Source organism: Lissotriton vulgaris, chromosome 9 (assembly GCF_964263255.1).
Source record: "Lissotriton vulgaris chromosome 9, aLisVul1.2, whole genome shotgun sequence".
Lineage (NCBI taxonomy): Eukaryota > Metazoa > Chordata > Amphibia > Caudata > Salamandridae > Lissotriton > Lissotriton vulgaris.
In genome coordinates this window covers 876777183-876798724 of record NC_141697.1, presented here as the reverse complement: position 1 = coordinate 876798724, position 21542 = coordinate 876777183, and the positions used below count along the sequence as shown (strand labels likewise).

The 21542-nt window shown below is 43.6% G+C and overlaps 1 protein-coding gene across 2 annotated transcripts in view; it reads right to left on the bottom strand.

Moving 5' to 3' along the window:
• Nucleotides 1-12758: 12758 nt before the first annotated feature.
• Nucleotides 12759-21542, bottom strand: part of LOC147692414 (uncharacterized) — a 30164-nt gene continuing 21380 nt past the window's right edge. For both annotated transcript variants that reach the window (XM_086936784.1, XM_086936785.1), the window contains one exon: nucleotides 12759-12945. The gene's annotated coding sequence lies outside the window, so the exon portion shown is untranslated. The remainder of the gene's footprint in view (nucleotides 12946-21542) is intronic.

The window sequence follows — 21542 nt, the reverse complement described above, 5'->3', positions numbered from 1 at the left end:
AAAAAGTGAAAAATGTAGCACGCAGTGCCGAAATACGCTCTCTCGCACTGGCCGTCAAACCTTGGGGCTGATACCCTTTAAGGAAAATTATAGTAAACCTTGGGCTGGTACCTGTTAGGACATATACTGTAACCTACTTGCAGAACGTACACACAACACAATAAATGACGTGCTTTCGGAACGATTAGTTCCGATTGGGTACGGACGTTTAGTTCAGCATAAAGACAAAACAAAAACTTAACTTCAGACTTTTTTTTTTTTAAACTTTATTGAAAATATCTTAACTGGTCTAAATCCAGAAAGAAAGACTCATGCGCACACTATTTAAAAATGCAAAATCGGCTGTACAATAATCAGGAGGGTCTCTCGCACTCTGGCGATTAGCACTTAGCAGTCACCATGGACGTGCTTTCAGAACGTGAGCTACCGCCGACCGATGCGTCGTCACTTGTGGACTGATACCATACTCGCTGGTACAAGCCAGGTAATTTATCCCATCTTTCCAGGTAGCAGCTTTGCTGGAACTTAAAAGTTATGACGGGGCAGGCCCGGGAGACGGAATGTGCACAGGAGCTCGAGGGGCAGAGATGACGCGGGCATATCTTTAAAATATACATTAAATGAGAAGCAGGACATGAGTGGGGCTTAAGGGCAGGAGTGTAGAGTCTTATGGGCACTTAAAACACAATATTTTGCCAACCAATAAACATTTGTGAAGACCTCAAACACAGACGAGACTGTGTTTTTGTTTGCGTGGGCATGTCAAAATCCAGGTGATATCCGACAGACTTCACAGAACCAGAATCAAAGCACTTGTACACAGCTATTTACCCCACAAGACGTTTTTACGAGGGTGTAACACCCCTGTGAAGCTGCGCTCCTGTGAGTAGATCAGGATAGAAAGCAGCCTTTATCTCAGGTCCACAGTCCACGGCAAGCCACCACCAGACCCGCACGGACAGGATTTGTAAGATGCTCAGAGGACGTGCGCCCGGACTTGTGTCTAGCGTGGCTGATTTAATGGCAAATGTGCACTGGTGCTCAAAGGTGATCACTTCAGATGCACTCTATTTTCGCAGGCTGTAATTAAAGTTTACAACCAAAGAGGGAAAATAGACAGAATCGTCGCACAGTAAAATCGACGCTCCTGGCACCTTTTTGTCTGCCACAGCAGAGACAAGATGGGGACAGCGCGCCTTGAACGCACACAGGTGTTTTGCTATGCGGCTAGCGGACCACAAAACACTATAAAACAAGCATTTGCAATGCAATAGGTCTCGCAGTTGTTAGAGTTTGAGCCATTGGCATTGTAATTGGCAATGCCTTTTATTTACGTTTTATAAACCAATACATAAATAAAAGGCATTGCCATTTACAATGGCAATGGCTCAAACTCTAACAACTGCGAGACCTATTGCATTGCAAATGCTTGTTATAGTGCAGTTCTTGTCTGACTTTACACCAGGTAAGAGCAGGTTGTTAAATTCCTGCTGCTAACGTGCCTTATCGCCTGTTTTGTGATCTTATCGCCAATCTGGCTGGTCGTTGAGAATGTTGTGAAGTGGTGCTGTCGCTGCTTTTTGCACTGGAACGCCTACTCTGCATCTTATTAGCGATAGTTGCCAGTGTCATCTGTGGCGATGTTTTTTGCGGCTGCTATCGCAGGGAAACTGGTGATATCAGATGTTAGCACCAGCTTGAGAATGGGACAATACATTTATTGTGACTTTGGCTGCAATAAATTGCTGCTAACTTGGCGATAAGTCCTTGAGAATATGCCCCTACATATGCTGTGGGTTTACTCTTACTGCATGGAAGAATTTCTAATGTTTAGAACTGAGAAGAAGATCCATAATAAACAATTATCCAAATTGTAAATTTTCCAAAGAGCTAAACATGGATATCTGTTCACTAAAATGGTTGGGGTAGCAGGTAGGACACCACACTCAACATCACAAATAACAGCACATGTTTTACGCCTTCTTCCACACTTGGCCGTTAACATCCTCTTATTTTCTGCTCAGGCACTACACTAAGGACACGAAGTGAAAACAACAGGCTAAAAACAGGTCTCTCAGAACCCTATTAACTTAATGTCCCAGCCGCTGCCTTCATGATTTCTGTAAACAAGGGTCGTAAGTGGAGTCTTTGGTGTACCAATGGGCAAGCCAAGGGTTGCAGATGTTATTGTTTCATAGATATACTATTAATAGCCTTGGCCCACCAATGGCTTCTTGAAACAAAAATTCAAAAAACATATACAGAGACCAGCAGTAACATTGATACTGCAGGTAATTTTACAGGTAGTTCTGCAAATACCTGTCTCTGGAGGTAATGCAGAGACGTAACCTCACTTCTGCTATATAGTATTATTTTAAACCTTTTCCCGGACCTCTAGACAAGGCAATAGGCAAGACAATTAGGAAATAGATGCAGTAGTTGCAATCCTCTTTGTGTATCATAGAAGTCATAAACCTGAAAATTAAAATTCCCTACATACCCATTCATATAGTGGCACATTCATACAATGCCACTATTACTTAGAGGGAGAAACACTTTTTTATTTGTTTTGGCTTATTTTTTGCCAGGCAGTTCCACATGAATTGTTGATGATGATACTGAGTTAATGTAAAAATTCAGACAGCGCAAATCTGTAGAGACTAGAGTCACAGGGGATTGGTATGTTTTTGTTAATCTGTTATTCGAAGCAATGAAAAAGTATGGATTGAAAAAATGTGATTAATTTTGAAGTATGCATGTTGTACTCTTTTAAATGTTTGCCTGAAATCACAAATGCCCATTCTATTTCACTCATACTAAAAATAATAATGAGCAAAAAATATAAACAGAATACAAACTTTTTCAATCCACTTGCAAAGCATAATCAGGCTATGTCTGCTCTGCAGGTGAACCAGAGAAGCATGTAGATTTTGCGGATTTTCTGTATGGTCGAATTTTGTGTGGTTCTCCCTGGTAAACATGGCCCACAGAGTCCAAATCAAATCACAATGTATCTGCAATTTGCACTTCATCTCAGGATTACTATCTGCCTTCCTTCCTGTTTTTCATCTGTGACAGGCGGAAGCAGATTACAAAGGTTTACATATTAGCAATGTAATCAACTTGCGCTTACTGCAAAATGAAAAAAAAACCTTATCACCCAAGGGGTGATGACACCTTTTAGTCAAATTTAACAGAGATACCTCCATTGAGGTTTTAGGCTTTCCCAGAATGACACAAGTTCTTATCTAAAACAAGCATTAGGAATGCATTAGGGCTCGTTTTGTTTGAGTTAGCGATAATGGCATTGTAAATGGCAATGTGTTTTAGGCATGTGTTTTGGAGTGCAAGCATGTGGTGTGTGTTGGAGATATGTGTGTTGGATTGGAATGTTATCAATGGTGGCATGCTGCACTTTAACGCATTATCTTTAAAAGGTGGAGTGCAGCATAGTGCGATAGGTACAATATAAATTTGTGGATGCGTTATCAATTGGTGTGCATTGATGGGTGCTGGATGTGTGTGCCTGTAGGAATTGTGCAGTGATGGCTATTGGTGTGTGTGTTTGGTGGAAGCGTATAGTGGTGGCTTGAGGTGTATATGACTGGTGGTAGCGTGCAGTAAGAGCTGTTACTGAGTGTGGCTGTCAAGTGTACAGAGCTGGATGGTAATGTGTGTGGTTGGTGAAAGGGTGCACTGACAGCTGTTGATGATTGTGCCAATTGAAAGAGTGGCTGGTGCACTGTCAGCTGTTGGTGTGTGTGTGTGTTTGGTAAACGTTGCACTGACATTGTTTGTGTGCCTGGGTGTTTAGTGCCACTGATGCATGGTCGTGTTTGTTTTTGGTGAAAGCGTACATTGATGGTTGTTGGTGTTTGTGCCTGTTGAAAGCATTCATTGACGGCTGGGGGTGTGTTGTTGTGAGTGGTTTGTGTGTGTGTAGTGATGAGTGTGTGGTGCTAAGTCTGTGGGGGTGAGCCTGGGGGGGTGAGTGTGTTGTGGTGAGTGGTGACAAGTGTGTGGTGTTGAGAGAGTGTGGTGTGTGGTTTGTGTGCGTGTTATGTGTGTGTGGTGTATGTGTGTGTGGTGTGTGTATGGTGTGTGTGTGTGGTATGTGTGTGTGGTGTATGTGTGTGTGGTGTTTTCTGCACACTCACACACTGCCCCTACACATTCACACACTGCTCACCCGCACACTCCCAATGTCACCCTGCATATTCACACACTGTTTATCCTGCACACTCATTCTGCACACTAAATGTAAATGTGGGATTCTTGTAAAGCGCACTGTTACTCTACCCGAGTGTCCTGGCGCTGTAGACCGCTGGGGAACCCGTCCTGGTTTTCCCTGTGAGATGGTCCCTTTCTGGGTATCTCCAGGGTGAAACCAGGCATCCCCGGCGTCTGTGGGGGGCCGTTGTAGAGATGAGGCAAGCTTAATGCCCAGAGTTACTGAGTGTGTTCCCTGGTTAGAGTAGGCACCGAGGCGAGAGAATTATCAAGTCCATTGACCCCGGGTCCACGACCCTGCCGCGTCGGGAATTGAACCCTGGTCCCGGGCTGTTCTCTGCTTACAGGTCTGCCACCTCTAACCAGTGAGCCACACCTCTCCTCACTGTCACTCTACACTCACACAATGTGCACCCTGCACCCTTACACAATGTCTCTGCAGTCACTCTGCACTCACTGTCACTCTACACTCACTCTGCACTCACTGTCACTCTACACTCACTCTGCACTCACTGTCACTCTCGCACTCACTCTGCACTCACTGTCACTCTGCACTCACTCTGCACTCACTGTCAATGTGCACTCACTCTGCGCTCACTGTCACTCTGCACTCACTCTGCAATCACTGTCACTTGCTGTCACTCTGCACTCACTGTCACTCCGCACTCACTGTCACTCTGCACTCACTGTCACTCTGCACTCACTGTCACTCTGCACTCAGTCTGCACTCACTGTCACTCTGCACACACTGTCACTCTGCACTCACTCTGCACTCACTGTCACTTGCACTCACTCTGCACTCACTGTCACTCTGCACTCACTGTCACTCCGCACTCACTGTCACTCTGCACTCACTCTGCACTCACTGTCAATGTGCACTCACTCTGCACTCACTGTCACTCTGCACTCACTCTGCACTCACTGTCACTTGCACTCACTCTGCACTCATTGTCATTCTACACTCACTGTCATTCTGCACTGACTTTGCACTCACTGTCACTCACTTGCTCTCACACTCACTCTGCACACACTCACTCTGCACACGCTCACTCTGCACTCAGTGTAACTCTGCACTCATTCTGCACTCACTGTCACTCTGCACTCACTGTCACTCTGCACTCACTCTGCACTCTCTGTCACTGTCGCACTCACTCTGCACTCACTGTCACTCTGCACTCACTTTGCAATCACTGTCTCTGCACTCATTCTGCACTCACCGTCACACAGCACTCAAAAGCACACAGCAGTCTGCACTCAACAGCACTCTGCACTCAACAGCACTCTGCACTCAACAGCACACAATACTCTGCACTCAACAGCACTCTACACTCAACAGCACACAACACTCTGCACTCAACAGCACTCTGCACTCAACAGCACACCACACTCTGCACTCAACAGCACTCTGCACTCAACAGCACACAACACTCTGCACTCAACAGCACACAGCACACTGCACTCAACAGCACACAACACTTAACAGCACTCTGCACTCAACAGCACTCTGCACTCAACAGCACACAACACTTTACAGCACTCTGCACTCAACAGCACTCTGCACTCAACAGCACTCTGCACTCTACACTCAACTGCACTCTACACTCAACTGCACTCTGCACTCAACAGCACACAGCACTCTATAGCACACAGCACTCTACAGCAACAGCACTCTACAATGTGTGTGTGGTGTATGTGTGGTGTATGTGTGTGTGGTGTGTGTATGGTGTGTGTGGTCTTATGTGTGTGCTATTAAGTATGTGTGTGGTGGACTTAGTTTGAGTATTCGTTTTCTGCACACTCACACACTGCCCCTACACATTCACACACTGCTCACCCTGCACACTCACACTGTTCACCCTGCATAGTCACACACTGTTCATCCTGCACACTCACACACTGTCGCCCTGAACACTTACACAATGTTCACCCTGCACACTCACACTGTTTACCCTGCACACTCACACTGTTTACCCTGCACACTGCAGTCACTGTCACGCTGCAGTCACTGTTACTCTGCAGTCACACTCACTCTGCAGTCAGTCTGCACTCACTCTGCACTAACTGTCACTCTGCACTTTCACTGTCACTCTCGCACTCACTCTGCACTCACTATCATCTCGCACTCACTCTGCACTCACTGTCACTCTCGCACTCACTCTGCACTCACACTCACTCTCGCACTCACTCTGCACTCACTATACACTGTTCACCCTGCACACTCACACTGTTTACCCTGCACACTCATACACTGCAGTCACTGTCACTCTGCAGTCACTGTTACTCTGCAGTCACACTCACTCTGCAGTCAGTCTGCGCTCACTGTCACTCTGCACTCACTCGGCACTCACTGTCACTCCACACTCACTGTCACTCTGCACTCACTGTCACTCTGCACTCACTGTCACTCTCGCACTCACTTTGCACTCACTGTCACTCTCGCACTCACTCTGCACTCACTGTCTCTCTCACACTCACTCTGCACTCACTGTCACTCTTGCACTCACTCTGCACTCACAGTAACTCTCGCACTCACTCTGCACTCACTATACACTGTTCACCCTGCACACTTACACTCATACAAGGCTGTTGGGATTTGCAGTGTGCACATGGAGTGGGTGCACTCCTGCTTTGTCCCTCTCCGGCGCATGTAAATACGTTAACACGCATGTCTATCCTACTTCTGTAGTAATCCTGTGAGCTATCCCTGGGGCGCTGGAGAGCGCACACCTGTGTATGAGGTCGTGTGTGGGTCGCTCCCTGCCGCCCTGTTGTCAGTTTGTCGTGGCCCATTCATAGCCGTAATCGGGGCACTACTTGTGAAGCGCTGTGTGTGTTCTTCTGGGTGCTCGGATTTGAGTACTGCACACCGATCTAGGAGCCACGTTTGTAATGCTGTGTTGGGGTAGAATAAGGCTGGACTAAGACTGTCCAAAAGGGGGTTATCAGAAGAGGAACCTGGTTTAGACCAGACCTGGGCGAAATGTAGTTTACAACAGTAAAATTTGAAAAAAAACCGCTGAATTTTGCATTATACTTGCTGAAAAATATTGAACCAGTTTCCTGCTTGTATCACACGTGATTTTCTCACTCGAGGTATGGAAAAGGGGGAAAGCGACATAGCAGTAACTCACGTTGTACACTAAAGTCATAATTTCGCGACTTGTTAATTAATTTTATTGAAACTTCATAAAACATTATGCAGTTTGGATGCCACTCTGTTAGACCACGGGTATTCGTAAAAGAGGTCCAAGAGCATTGTGATGCATTTTAGAGTTAGAATTGTGGATTTTTTTGTACTCCCATAGTTAATTTAGAAAGCACAAAAGACATTTTTTTCATCAACAGTGCGTCAGAATTGCAGACCCTAGTGTAAAGTCGAATGGAAGCCCAGGCTGAATATTGGCATAGAATATTACACAATAAACGATGCAGACGAACGCGCTTCCGCCAAACTCACTGCAGAATGGTGAACGTGCCCGCCCATCTGTATTCCATTACCGCGGCACCCTGACAGCTCCTAATTGAAATGTATGGACTGCCGTGCGCATAACCGCACAGAAAATGCAGGAAGTGCCGAACGTGAAATATATATGGCCTATTGCGTTAAGGCTACTACAAACACGGCACCGCGAGGACCAATTACCATGCAGATGGCAAAGTAAACTACTGACAATCTCGCGCACTGAGGAATTTTTGCTACACTATACTGAGGCCCTTAACAATACGGCTCGGAGCTCTGCCCCACTGCTGACGCAGTGGTGACGTAGGCCGAGCCCTAAAAAGAGGTGTGTCATGCATTATGTGCTAATCTGAAAAACTGCTCAGTTTTTCAGATTGGCTTTAGGACTGGGTGCCTCCACGTTACCGTTCTTACGCTAGTAACTCACACATAGTAGTATTTTGTCCAGCACAGAATGGACAGAGATAAAGCAGCGGCAGATCTCTTTGAAAACCTGGCCAAAGGCATGCCCACACACCAGGCATCGGCCGCAGCTGGACCTGCACGAGTTGAGGGTCTTAGAGATAAATTTGTGAAACTAGAGAAACTAAAAAAACAAGAAAATTCTAGATGGTGGGATGGGGCCACTCTGAAGCACTATTTGAGACTAAAGATAGTTCCGAGGGGTTTACGGTCCCACATTTTCCCCACTTATGACGATCTCGACCAAGATCTCATGGTCAAGTGGGAGGATTCACTAAATCAGAACTCTACCACACTTATGGACATCCTTATTGAAAGTGCTGACCGGAAAACCGCTAAGCTACAAACAGAAATCTCTAACATAGAACAAGAGATTAAAGATCTAAATAAACCAGAGGCCACCGTAAAGAATTACACCCTTTTGGATGAAATTCTGCTCAAACACCAGACAGAAATAAAAAATAGAAAGGCACGCCAAATCAAGAGGGACGAGGCGGACTACAAAAATGGGAGGGTTTACACCTTTGACCGCAAATACGACTCACTGATCCCCAGACCTAAGAATAGTTCCCAACCCAGTAGACCTGACACTTCCAACTCTGCCCATTCTAGCACCACCTCTCTGAGCTCTACTGGACTCAGTGACATTGAGAATGAGATTCTTGCCAATGCACAACCGATCAATTCAAACTTTTTTTTAGAAGTGGAGCGAGTGAGGAAGGGCAACAGAACCCAACCTCCAAAAGCCGCAGTAGACCCAAACCCCATAGGGGTAAACGCGGCAACAAGCGAGGAATATCGCAGAAAACTCAGATCGGGGACACAGAGGAACTAGCTACACCTGCTGATAGTGTCCAAGTTATTAATCTCTCCTCGATATCATTGACACCAGATATGATTTCCCTACTAAGCAAAGGTCTTAATTTCAACCCATATGCCACAGGGGATTTGTGTCAAACTAAAATTGATCTTTTCAAATTCACACGTAACCTGAAACTTAAAAAATATTTTGCGGGATCACAACAGTTACAGAGACAACCTACCCTTGTTCCTAATGTATTTGATGATGTACCATTAACTATTAAAGATGTACAAGCAACACACCTGCTTCTTTCGTTAACTGACAGAGAGGATAGCCCATTGGAAATGGAACAGTTACTTGAAGAACTTGATGTGGAGACAGATTATAGCATAACGAGTGGTCTGAAAAGTAAATCCAGGTGGATACCTACCTTAGCGGGGGGAAACAATATTGATAACTTTCACAAACGTGTTTTGGATGACCTGGACAGGATTAACACCAGAAACCTTAACACTAAATTTAAGTACAAGGACAATCTAACTAGAGGTGAACGCTCGGCACTTTCTACTCTCGAAAAAAACCCCAATATCATCATTAGAGAGGCTGACAAAGGGGGTAATGTAGTGGTCATGGATCTAGTTGATTACAACAATGAGATCCTTGACCAGTTGAGTGATTGTCTTTGCTATGAATCACTCAACTACAACCCTATAGGTCCACTCACTAAGTTAATAAATGAACAACTGCTACAATGGAAACAGTCAGGTCTTTTAGATGACAATGAATATCTCTATCTCAAGGTTCTTAAACCTACACATCCATGGCTCTATACTTTACCCAAAATACACAAGGATAAACCATTCCCACCTGGCAGACCTATTGTGTCAGGGATTGGGGGTCCCACTGAAAGAGTCGCTGAATATGTAGATCTCTTCTTGGGACCGTTAGTAGTCCTACCGTTCCCGCTAACACCTCGGCACAGAACTGGCTCTCTACACGGGGCCTAGGCTTCCACAGATGTGGATTTTGTACGATGTGTATATGGGGAAAACACGGTACGAAAAACTTTGTAAGTCATGATGGTATGGTCTATCAGATCAAACACAACATTACTTGCCTCAGCAAGTTTGTGGTGTACATTATTGAATGCAAGTGTGGGAAAATATATGTAGGGAGCACCATCAGGGCCCTCAAGGAGAGGATAGCTGAACATATGAGAGCTATACAAAGGAGGGATGCTAGATACCCGGTAGCCCTTCATGTTGCAGAGTGCCAACCAAATGAGGACGACATCAAAGTACGTGTTTTTGGAATCGATCTAATTCCCCTCAATATCAGAGGGGGCAATCGTGAACTGATGCTCAGACGTAGGGAGGCGACATGGATCATGCGCTTACGCAGCGTAGAACATGGGCTTAACTACGATTCTGAGCTACAGTATTTCCTGGGGGATTAGAATCTCACTAGGGGGATCCTAGATGCACACCATTTACAGATTTGGGAAAACATAATTTCCCCACACAACAATACTGAACTCCATGATGGTAATGATATAAGAGAATATGAAAGTGGTTTCTCTTTTTAGGAGTTAAATGTTTTTCCACTACTGTGTTTTGATTTACTGGGACAACCTTGTATTGTATTTTATATTATGTCATAGAGCCAAATGCTTTTTGTCATGAAGTCCACCCGCACAGACTTATATCTATGTTTGGCAAACCATATGTTAGACTTTTTTGAAGATTCCACGCAATTGTGCTTAGAAACTTTGTATGAACATGTTCATATACTTTTAAATATGCGGGGGTATGATGTGTCCCCCTTGTGTTGTCACATTTCTCACGAATCAACCCACTTTCTACGGAGTTTGCACCCTATTAAGAATGATCCGACCACAATTTGGGTTGATAATGCATGCTGGACGCTATAACTTTTCCTTTCTAAGGTTTTCTCTAATTATGATCAGATGACAAGAGACTTATGGAACTGACAGATTTTGTCAGTATCATTTTGACATTTTTATTCCGGAACAGGAATAAATGTAAGTAGCGCTACCTTTTTAAATCACTGAACACTTTAGTGCATTGCCATTGCTCCTCGTAAATAGACCTTGGCTTAACTCTTAGACGCCCTTCTTTTTCCTGTTACAATTTACCCCTTAACAATGGCGCTGGTAAATGCATCGCCGTGAGGACGTCTTCTATGTTCTTTCAATTCTATTTAATCCCTCCTCTCCCGGGGTCACGTGTTCGTACACGAGAGACGACCGCCGGGAACAGACAGAGGAGGGATTGCCAGAAGCGGGTAAGTGCGACTCCAACACCGCTATGCTACACACAGGTAGCCGACTTTGGTCGATTACTTTTAGAATGTTCTTGCTCTTAAACGCGGGTCCCCACGGACATTTTTCTCACCGTAATTAAATTTTACTTGACAGCACACCGCCTCAGAAGAAACTTACTCGTTTCCTCAACCTTGGCACGAAATAGGAATCCCCTCCCGGCTTCCCGCCTGAAGGCATAGCGGGATACAGGTAAAGAAACCCCCCCCCCCCCTTCTTTTTATCAATATTCACGATCCTTCGAGAGCACCTGGGCAGGCACTGTGAAATATTCCTTTAGCCAGCATTTTTTGTATTGAATTACCTATCAGCGCAATATGTTAGTAATACACGATTTCCCTATCTCCCCCCTTTTTTACATATAGCGCTACACTATCTCTACAGGATTACCAAAGGGATATGATAACTTCGTTCATATACTACCATTGATCTTTCTTTCAACCAGCCTCGTCTGTGTATGTATACGCAGAATACCCTTTGGTAAGAAATAGTTTTTTTTTTTTTTGTGCTGCCCAAGACTTTTTTTGAAGTCTTTTAATCAATTCTTCCTTTAGAAGCCTCCTCATGAGTCTCTTTTCCTTTTGCTTCCCTAACATCACTTAGCCTGAAACAGAGCTTGTAAAGACCCAGACTTACTCCAACCACACAGTGGTATTGGGAGTTTAAGGTAATAACCATTACTTTTAGATCATCAGAAATTGCATGAATTTGTACTCTCTGGTTCTTTACTCATTATAGGCACGTTTCACTATCACGTTGTGAGGTCACAATAACACCTCCTGACTTATGTATCAGAAGCAAAGATGTAGTACATCTCACATTTGTATTCACCATCACGACGGACACCCTCTTAATCTCAGGACCACTGTGTACGAGTGAACCATGACCACACTTAGGTCTTTTTATTAATTTCACTCACTGCGTGCACATTAGCACTTCAGACCGAACACTTGCCTGAATATGCAAGTATTGTCACTAATTTTCACCTATCAGTGCAACACAAAACGCACGTCAGACTGCATGTTGGAGTGCACTTAGGTCACCATATGCAGTATCAAATGTTACATGTCTAGATTAAAATTTGCCCACATTGTTTTGTATTACCAGCCCTGAAGAGTCGTGTTTGACTCATCCACACACGACGAAACACGTGTCGGCGATTGATATCTTTCTCAAAGTCTGGAGAAAAGTAAACAACTTGCTGTAACAAGAAATATCACACCAAAGAACCTGCTTCTGCGTTTTCTTTTTTACTGTTGGTCATTGAACCTTGTCTTAATATACACATATGTAGTTGCGAGAGCCTATTCAATGCATTATGTGCTATATTTTCATTAATCTACCTTTAGACAAAAAGGGGAATCAAAAGTGAGATGATTTATATTTTATAAAATTGCTTTACAAACCTCCAGAAAGAGGATAGTTTCAGAGACTTTTTAAATAATTGATGCCAAGACAATGTTCAAATAAGATAAATAAAGTTTATTTTGTGAACAAATACTGCACACAAGGACAAATTAATCATTCATAACAAAAACTCTTTCTAAATGGAAAATTAGTTGATTTGGAAATTATCTTTCTTCCTCTGAATTCATTATTGGAACTCAAGGCAGTTGTTACCACACCATCTGCTGTGCCAAATTTGAAAACCTGCAGAATTTAGAACAAGTAACATAAATATCTGTTTGGTTGGTATAGCATAAACACAGGTTGATTGATTCATATACGTAATTATAGAGATGAAACATGGAAAACGCAATGTAAAACCAAGATAATATGTTTTATTACATGCCTAAAACTAATTTGAAACATGCCCCAAATAAAATGTTTTTTTTTATTAGATCAGAGGTTTGAGTGCTTTCAGATCAACTTTTGCTTCTTTAAATCACGTCAGTATCATTTATGCTAATAATTAATTGGTTGAATCAACACCCTATCAAACAGAATTATCTTGCCAGTCATGCCGGAGTTTTGCTTACAAACATGGAAACTGGGTACACATATGAGCTTTTAACACTTTACAGAAATGAAGCCACAAATCTAAGACATGAACAGTTGAACTATAGATATTATATGTAAGCAATGAAGAGCTTGCACACCAATCCAAATAACAAGAAAAGTGTCTGTAAACTTCCCCCAGACTTTGCGTTGGTGCTTTTAGCAGTCTGTTTAATGATACTTTTAAAATTTTCTAGTCTACATTGCTCTCTGGACACTGCATGAGACACCATTCCATGCCGAGTTTGTTTGTTAATGTTAATGTTAACTGTCATTTATTGAGCGCTCGTACGCCCGGAGGCTTCATGGCGCTGTAGAAAGGAACAGGGCACATCAGTCGATTAGTAGAAGGAAGCAGCTCAATGATGTGCCTGAGAAAAAAGCCAGGTCTTCAGAAGATGTCTGAAACTAAGGAGATTGTCACTTAGTTTTAGATGAGGGGGAAGAGAGTTCCAGAAGGCAGCTGCAAGATGGTCAAAGCAGCTGCCTCCGAGACGTTTCCTTTTGTACGGAGGAACAATCAGGAGAGATTTATGGGTGGACCGGAGGTTGCGGGAAGGGCTGTATCTTTGAAATAGATCTCTAATGAATTGGGGACCAATGTCATGTAGGGATTTGAATAAAATGCAGCCCACTTTGAAGGCCACGCGTTGCTCCACCGGCAACCAGTGTAACTGTTTCAGACCAAGTCTAACTGATTGCCTTCTAGGGATGTTCAAAAGAAGTCTGGCTGCTTGGTTCTGAACCAACTGGAGGCGTCTAAGCTCTCCCTTTTGGAGCCCAAGATAGAGACTATTAGAAAAGTCCAATCTGGACAGGACCAAGGAGATAACAATCTGTGTGAGGGCGGCGGAAGAAAAAAAACAGGCAATTTTTTTGATTTTTTTCAACTGGAAAAAACTAGAGGATACAACTGCTCCCACCTGTTTCTTCAAGGAAAGGTCTTCGCTGATATAGATGCCCAGGCTCTTGACCGAAGGAGACTTAGATGGGGGGGCACCCATGCAGGAGGGCCAGAAGCTGGGATTCCAACTATGTATACTCTGTCCAGGCAAGACCAGTTCGGTCTTGCCAGGGTTAAGTTTCAGATGATTGCAGCTCATCCAACTCAGAATGTGGGACATGGTGTTTTGAAATTCTACCACAGAGTCCTTGGTGTAAGAGGAAAGATGAGCTGCAAATCATCTGCATAGTTGAAGATGGTTACCTTTGCGTTTCTAAGGGAAAACAGAAGAGGGCGCAGGTACAAATTAAAAAGCAGGGGAGATAACGAAGAACCTTGAGGTACTCCACAGTTAGTGGATATGGTAGGAGCTGTGAAAGTGCCCAGTCTAACCGATTGAGTTCGGCCAGAGATGAACGAGCGGATCCAGCTCAGTGCCGGGCCCCTGAGGCCTGCCTGCTCGACACGGTCGACCAAGATGGTATAGTCGACCGTGTCGAACGCGGCAGAGGGGTCTAACAGCACCAGAGCCTGGTGGATCCCCTCGTCCGCATTCCGCCTCAAGGTATTCTGCACTGAAAGAATGACTGCTTCAGTCGAATGGCAAGGGCGGAAGCCGGCCTGGTTAGGTGCAAGGTACTCTGATTTTTCCAGGAATGTGGAGATACTGTCACAAACATGGGACTCCAGAAGTTTGGCACAGTATGGCAGCAAAGAAATGGGCCTGTAGTTAAGTGGGTCTAACGGGTTAGCTCCTGTCTTTTTTATGAGAGGAATAAGGAGGGCTTTTTTAAAGTTACTTGGGACTTTCCCTTGTGTAAGTGATCCATTTAACAAGGGAAGTAAGCCCTCGGGAATGTGGGTACCCACTTCTTTCAGGATGTGAGGGGGGCAGATGTCGTCGGGGGAGCCAGATTTTATCTTTGTAAGAAGTCTGGATAGGATGATATTGTCAATGAGGGGGTAAGAGTCCAGGGTGACAGGGTTATGAAAAATGTCTGAAAACAAAAGAGAAGGCTGAGTAGTAGGGATGCTTTGTTTGATGGTGCAGATTTTATCAAAAAAGAAGGAGTTAAGTGAATTACAGAGTTCCTGAGTGGGGGTTATCGGAAGGGAGGTTCTGTCGCTGGTACTGAGGTTTTCCACTATATTGAACAGTTCTCTGGACTTGTTGTGGGCTTTAAGAATTTTTTCAGAGAAGTATTCAGTTTTATGTTTCAGGATCAGCTTTTGATAGTCCCTGCGGGCTTTGCGATAGTTATCCCTGTCTAGTTCTAAATAGGCTGAACGCCATTTTCGCTCCAGTTGACGGACTTCAAGCTTAAGGGTTTTCAAAAGAGGTGTGAACCACCTGTGAGCGTCATTGGGGCGAGAGCGGGGAAAGTAGGTGCAGGGAGCGTAAATATCGGCTGCCTGAAGTAGCCAACCTGAGAAGGCTTCTTCCATCTCATCAATGCCCTGGTCAAGTGAGGGAGGGGAGGAATTTAAGGATCCGATGAATGTAGGGATATCGACGTTCTTCCACAGTCTAGTTTTTCCTCCTGGCTGGGGTAGGGACCTTCTACTACTTTCAATGGTAATGGTGAAATTGATCAAATAATGATCCCACCAAATGCAGGGCGTGATGGAGTTAATAGCAAGAAGGATGTTTTGAGACCAGACTTGGTCTAAGCTATGCCCTTTATCATGGGTAGGAAGATGTATATGTTGAGTGAGGTTCATGTCCACAAGGGTTTCTTTTAAAATGGCAGCCTGAGGATCAGACTCAGTAGAGTCCAGCCAGAGGTTGAAGTCTCCCAGTAGTACGATTTTATCGTGGGAGATTGTCAAGGAAGCAAGTTGTTCTGCAAAGGATGTGATGAATGTGGACATAGTTTGAGGGGGGCGGTCTAAAAGGATCAGGAGTAATGATCCTAAGTTAGTATCCAATTTGAAAATCAGATTATCTGATCCTATTAAGTCTAAAGATGGTAAAGAAGAGACTTTATGGCAGCTGCGAATGATCGCAGCGACCCCTCCACCTCTTTTGCCGGCAGGCCTATCGGCATGCAGAATGTAATAGTTCGAAGGAACAGCGGCCAAAATGTCAGGCAGGGATCCTTCACTAAGCCAGGTCTCTGAGAGGAATAGAAAGTCTGGTTGGTCAGCCTGGAGCAGGAGAAAAATATCCAGGTGGTGTTTTACCATGGACCTGGTATTTAAGTATAAGCATTTAAGAGTGGTCACTGGGTTTGAGTTACAATCCAATCCTCAGGTATAATATATATAAAAGCCAACATTTACCTCACTACCTCTTAACATTGCTAAACCATAATATATATATATATATATATATATATATCCAAAAATTGCAGGCACCCAATTTAAGGACAGACCATAATGGTGCGCAGTGGAACAGTGCCTTCATTTGTCTGCAAGCAGCCCGCCACTGATGAAGAGAGGCAGAGACTCTCGAAACGCGTCTGGCGAAAGGATTTCCTGATTCAAGCTCCTCCATGTCACTTGCTTGCACGTTGCCAATAAATCAGGTGAAAAAGAGCACATTCTTCCTGTGGCTTTCTGCAAAGGGGTTTCCTGCGTAGTTTTGGATTTTACAACGGCCGGTCCCGGTCGTGCTAGAAGGTCCACCGCCTGGTGCGGGTCTTGTCAGGTGTCCAGCTGGGCGCCTGAAGTTCAAGGAGGAAGACGGGCATGCACCTTTGCAGGTTGGTGCATGTCCTTTCACATTGACAACGAAGAAGCTGGGCTCGTGAATGCTGGTGGTTGCATCAAACCTATTGGGGACATTAGACTGATGCTATTTGGGACAATGAACAGCGCGCTCACTGGAGCAATGATACAGCGCACCACAACTACCAGAAGGCTATGCAGGTGGTAACGCCCACATCAGCAGGTGTTGTAATTTAATGGTGCGCAGTGGAACAGTGCCTTCATTTGTCTGCAAGCAGCCCGCCACTGATGAAGAGAGGCAGAGACTCTCGAAACGCGTCTGGCGAAAGGATTTCCTGATTCAAGCTCCTCCATGTCACTTGCTTGCACGTTGCCAATAAATCAGGTGAAAAAGAGCACATTCTTCCTGTGGCTTTCTGCAAAGGGGTTTCCTGCGTAGTTTTGGATTTTACAACGGCCGGTCCCGGTCGTGCTAGAAGGTCCACCGCCTGGTGCGGGTCTTGTCAGGTGTCCAGCTGGGCGCCTGAAGTTCAAGGAGGAAGACGGGCATGCACCTTTGCAGGTTGGTGCATGTCCTTTCACATTGACAACGAAGAAGCTGGGCTCGTGAATGCTGGTGGTTGCATCAAACCTATTGGGGACATTAGACTGATGCTATTTGGGACAATGAACAGCGCGCTCACTGGAGCAATGATACAGCGCACCACAACTACCAGAAGGCTATGCAGGTGGTAACGCCCACATCAGCAGGTGTTGTAATTTAATGGTGCGCAGTGGAACAGTGCCTTCATTTGTCTGCAAGCAGCCCGCCACTGATGAAGAGAGGCAGAGACTCTCGAAACGCGTCTGGCGAAAGGATTTCCTGATTCAAGCTCCTCCATGTCACTTGCTTGCACGTTGCCAATAAATCAGGTGAAAAAGAGCACATTCTTCCTGTGGCTTTCTGCAAAGGGGTTTCCTGCGTAGTTTTGGATTTTACAACGGCCGGTCCCGGTCGTGCTAGAAGGTCCACCGCCTGGTGCGGGTCTTGTCAGGTGTCCAGCTGGGCGCCTGAAGTTCAAGGAGGAAGACGGGCATGCACCTTTGCAGGTTGGTGCATGTCCTTTCACATTGACAACGAAGAAGCTGGGCTCGTGAATGCTGGTGGTTGCATCAAACCTATTGGGGACATTAGACTGATGCTATTTGGGACAATGAACAGCGCGCTCACTGGAGCAATGATACAGCGCACCACAACTACCAGAAGGCTATGCAGGTGGTAACGCCCACATCAGCAGGTGTTGTAATTTAATGGTGCGCAGTGGAACAGTGCCTTCATTTGTGTGCAAGCAGCCCGCCACTGATGAAGAGAGGCAGAGACTCTCGAAACGCGTCTGGCGAAAGGATTTCCTGATTCAAGCTCCTCCATGTCACTTGCTTGCACGTTGCCAATAAATCAGGTGAAAAAGAGCACATTCTTCCTGTGGCTTTCTGCAAAGGGGTTTCCTGCGTAGTTTTGGATATATATATATATATATATATATATATATGCTGTGCCCCTTTTCTTTTTCGAAGGAGAGAGAAGCTTTCGCATATATATATATATATATATATATATATATATATATATATATATATATATATATATATATATATATATATATATACACATATATATATACACATATATATATATATATAATATATATTCCTTCATATTGCTTGTGTAGCAGCCGACGCAAAGTCCTAACCAGAGGGCACGTCGTCACAGCAGACCACCCAAACAAAGATGTTGCTAGTTCCCCAAGCCTCTTTAGTGCTACGATTGTGCAGCGGGGTAGCGAGCCCCATATAATCCACCAATCCAGTTTCCCAATATCTCTCATTCCATATGGTGAAAAAGGGAAGACGGCCCATCACTCTGGTGCGAATGTAGCAGGTTTATTTACACAAATAGGCAGCAAAATAGCCCAAAGAGTTCCGGAGCAATTGACTCCTTGATTATGGTCAGGTTATGATCACTATCACGTACTTTTAATACACCCATGTGATTCATAGTCACTTAACATAAATGAAGGAATCTCCTGTTGACGCTGGGTCAATGTAACATTTTCGCCCATTTTAACATACTGATTATCCAACGTGATCAACATGTCCTCATATCATCTGTGGCATAAAATAAATCACACCCATCAACATCTTTATACACTGGTATCAGTTCAATTGTCATCTAGTCTGGACAACAGCCCTGAAAGCAAGACTACAGGTTGGTCAGCAATAGCATGTTTTCTCATTAACTTCATAGGATTGCTGAAGCCGTAGGGTAACCCAACCACGGCGAAACGCGTTGGCACAAGGGGATTGGAGTGTGATGAAAATAAAGAAAAGAACTTCAAGAGCCCCATTGACAATTTGTGTTGATACTTTATATTATTTCTGTAATCTAGACCTTGATACGTGCTTGCGTGCTCCAAAAACTATTGTATTGAGTTTTCAATCTGTGATTGAGTTTAGGGAGGTAAGGGTGTTCTCTTCCCAAAATTTTGGATGCACCAGACTAATCTGCCTTGTAAATAGAGAAAATAAGTGAATTTTACTATATGAGCGCCCATTTGCCCCAAACACCCAAGAGATTCATAGGATTGCTGGATAACCCAGAATCCAGAAAGGAAACACATTACAATGGCTGCAGCTAGGGATATAAAAAGACAGCAAGCTGCAGAGAAACTATTTCTTCAACCCAGTGACAGGACTAATACCAATGATAACAATGGCGATGCAACGCAGGATGAGACACATACTTAAAAAATAATTGTGGGATAACTTATGGAGGGCATCTAAACAAGAACAATTGAAGTAGTGGAAGGCTACCACTTTGCAGAATTATATGGACTGTGGCAAAGTCCAGAGAGAATTAAGAATCTTTATTACACCCATCCTCAACAACCCAGATCCAGAGATGATTGAGGAGTGGGTGACAAGCAATCATGACTGCAGGAATAACAATGCTCAAAATCCTTGAAAAATATGCAACAAATACTGTGAAAGATTATCAGCAGAGCTCGAAAAAATGACCAATATGTTGAAAGAAAGTGTATCAAAGAAGAATTTGATAATGATATTAATAATTGAAGAAGAAGAAGAAGAATGGAGAAAGTCGAATAAGAGATCAAGGCTAAAAAACAACGCACATTCCATTGAGACAAAGTGGACTATGAAAGAGGCCAAATCCTCACAACCGGTAGAAAATTTGATCACCTAAGAAACAATATACAAGAAAAGATGCAAGGGGAGCAGCCTCTGGCAGAATCAAAAAGACAGTCAATGATCAGGAATAGTGGCAATCCAGAGCAAGCTGAAAGTGAGAGTGATACATCAGTTCAGTAAGAAGCGGCAGGAGTAAAATCAAACATTTTAAAGGTGTTCAACCATACGGCATAAGGAAGCCTGATAGCACAAGCGGGCAAAGGTGCACAGGGGGTACAGAGGTTATGGACACAAAGGCAGAGGAGGCAACAGGAAAGGTGCAAAAAAACAAGAAGATATAGAAGGCTTCATGGGAATCCAAACAAGAGAGCAAACATCAGCACAATAATGGGAAAAAACTGTGGTAAATCTTTCTAAACTTGTTTGTAAATATCTATAAAAATTGAAATTCAATTAATAAACCAAAGTTTGAAGATAAGTTATAGTTATAAAGACCTATTAATTATTTGTATACAAAGCCAAAATAAACTACACAAATCTTCAAAATTCTACATTTATAGTTATAGCTTAAAGTCATAATTTGCGCATTACCCAAAACCTAATATATGTCTATCTATCTATCTATCTATCTATCTATCTATCTATCTATCTATCTATCTATCTATCTATCTATCTATCTATCTATCTATCTATCTATCTATCTATCTATCTATCTATCTATTTATCTATCTATCTATCTATCTATCTATCTATCTATCTATCTACTATCTATCTATCTATCTATCTATCTATCTATCTATCTATCTATCTATCTATCTATTTGTATGTAAATATATATATGTATATATGTATATATATATATATATATATATATAATATATAACATAATCTCAACATAGTATCTTTCAGTTGCCTTTCTTCTTCCACGTGAAGGTGCCAAGCCATCTGATGCATTTAGCAATGAAGGGAGCTGAGCGGAGGCAAAGCATGTAGCACGACTAGTTGGTGTCAGTCCTTGTTTGCCAGCTAGAAAGCCTGGGAAGATGAAGTGCCTTGAGTGAATTTTTTAAAAAGCGTGCCCTTTTATTGCCCTGACTTTCTCACTGGAGTTTCAAACCAGTATTAATAGTAACCCCATTCAACCAGTAGTTGAAATTCAACAGTATTTATGAAAGAGATCCTGTGCATCAATCTAGGAGAACAGAAGGGAGGGAACTGCTGAGAGAGCATTTCCATTGACTTGATAAGGTAATTGAGTTGTCATAATAATAGAGGAATGTAATGCAAGATATGACAAGTGTTGTCAAGTAGTAGAAGCCCTAAAACCACTGCTTAATTTGTACAGGTGGGGACAGGCTGTGGCCAATGGCACACTTTTTTTTATAGAATTAGTGACTTATTTTTCACATTTGACAATCTATAGTAAGGCAGAGAAAGACAGAAAAGAGAG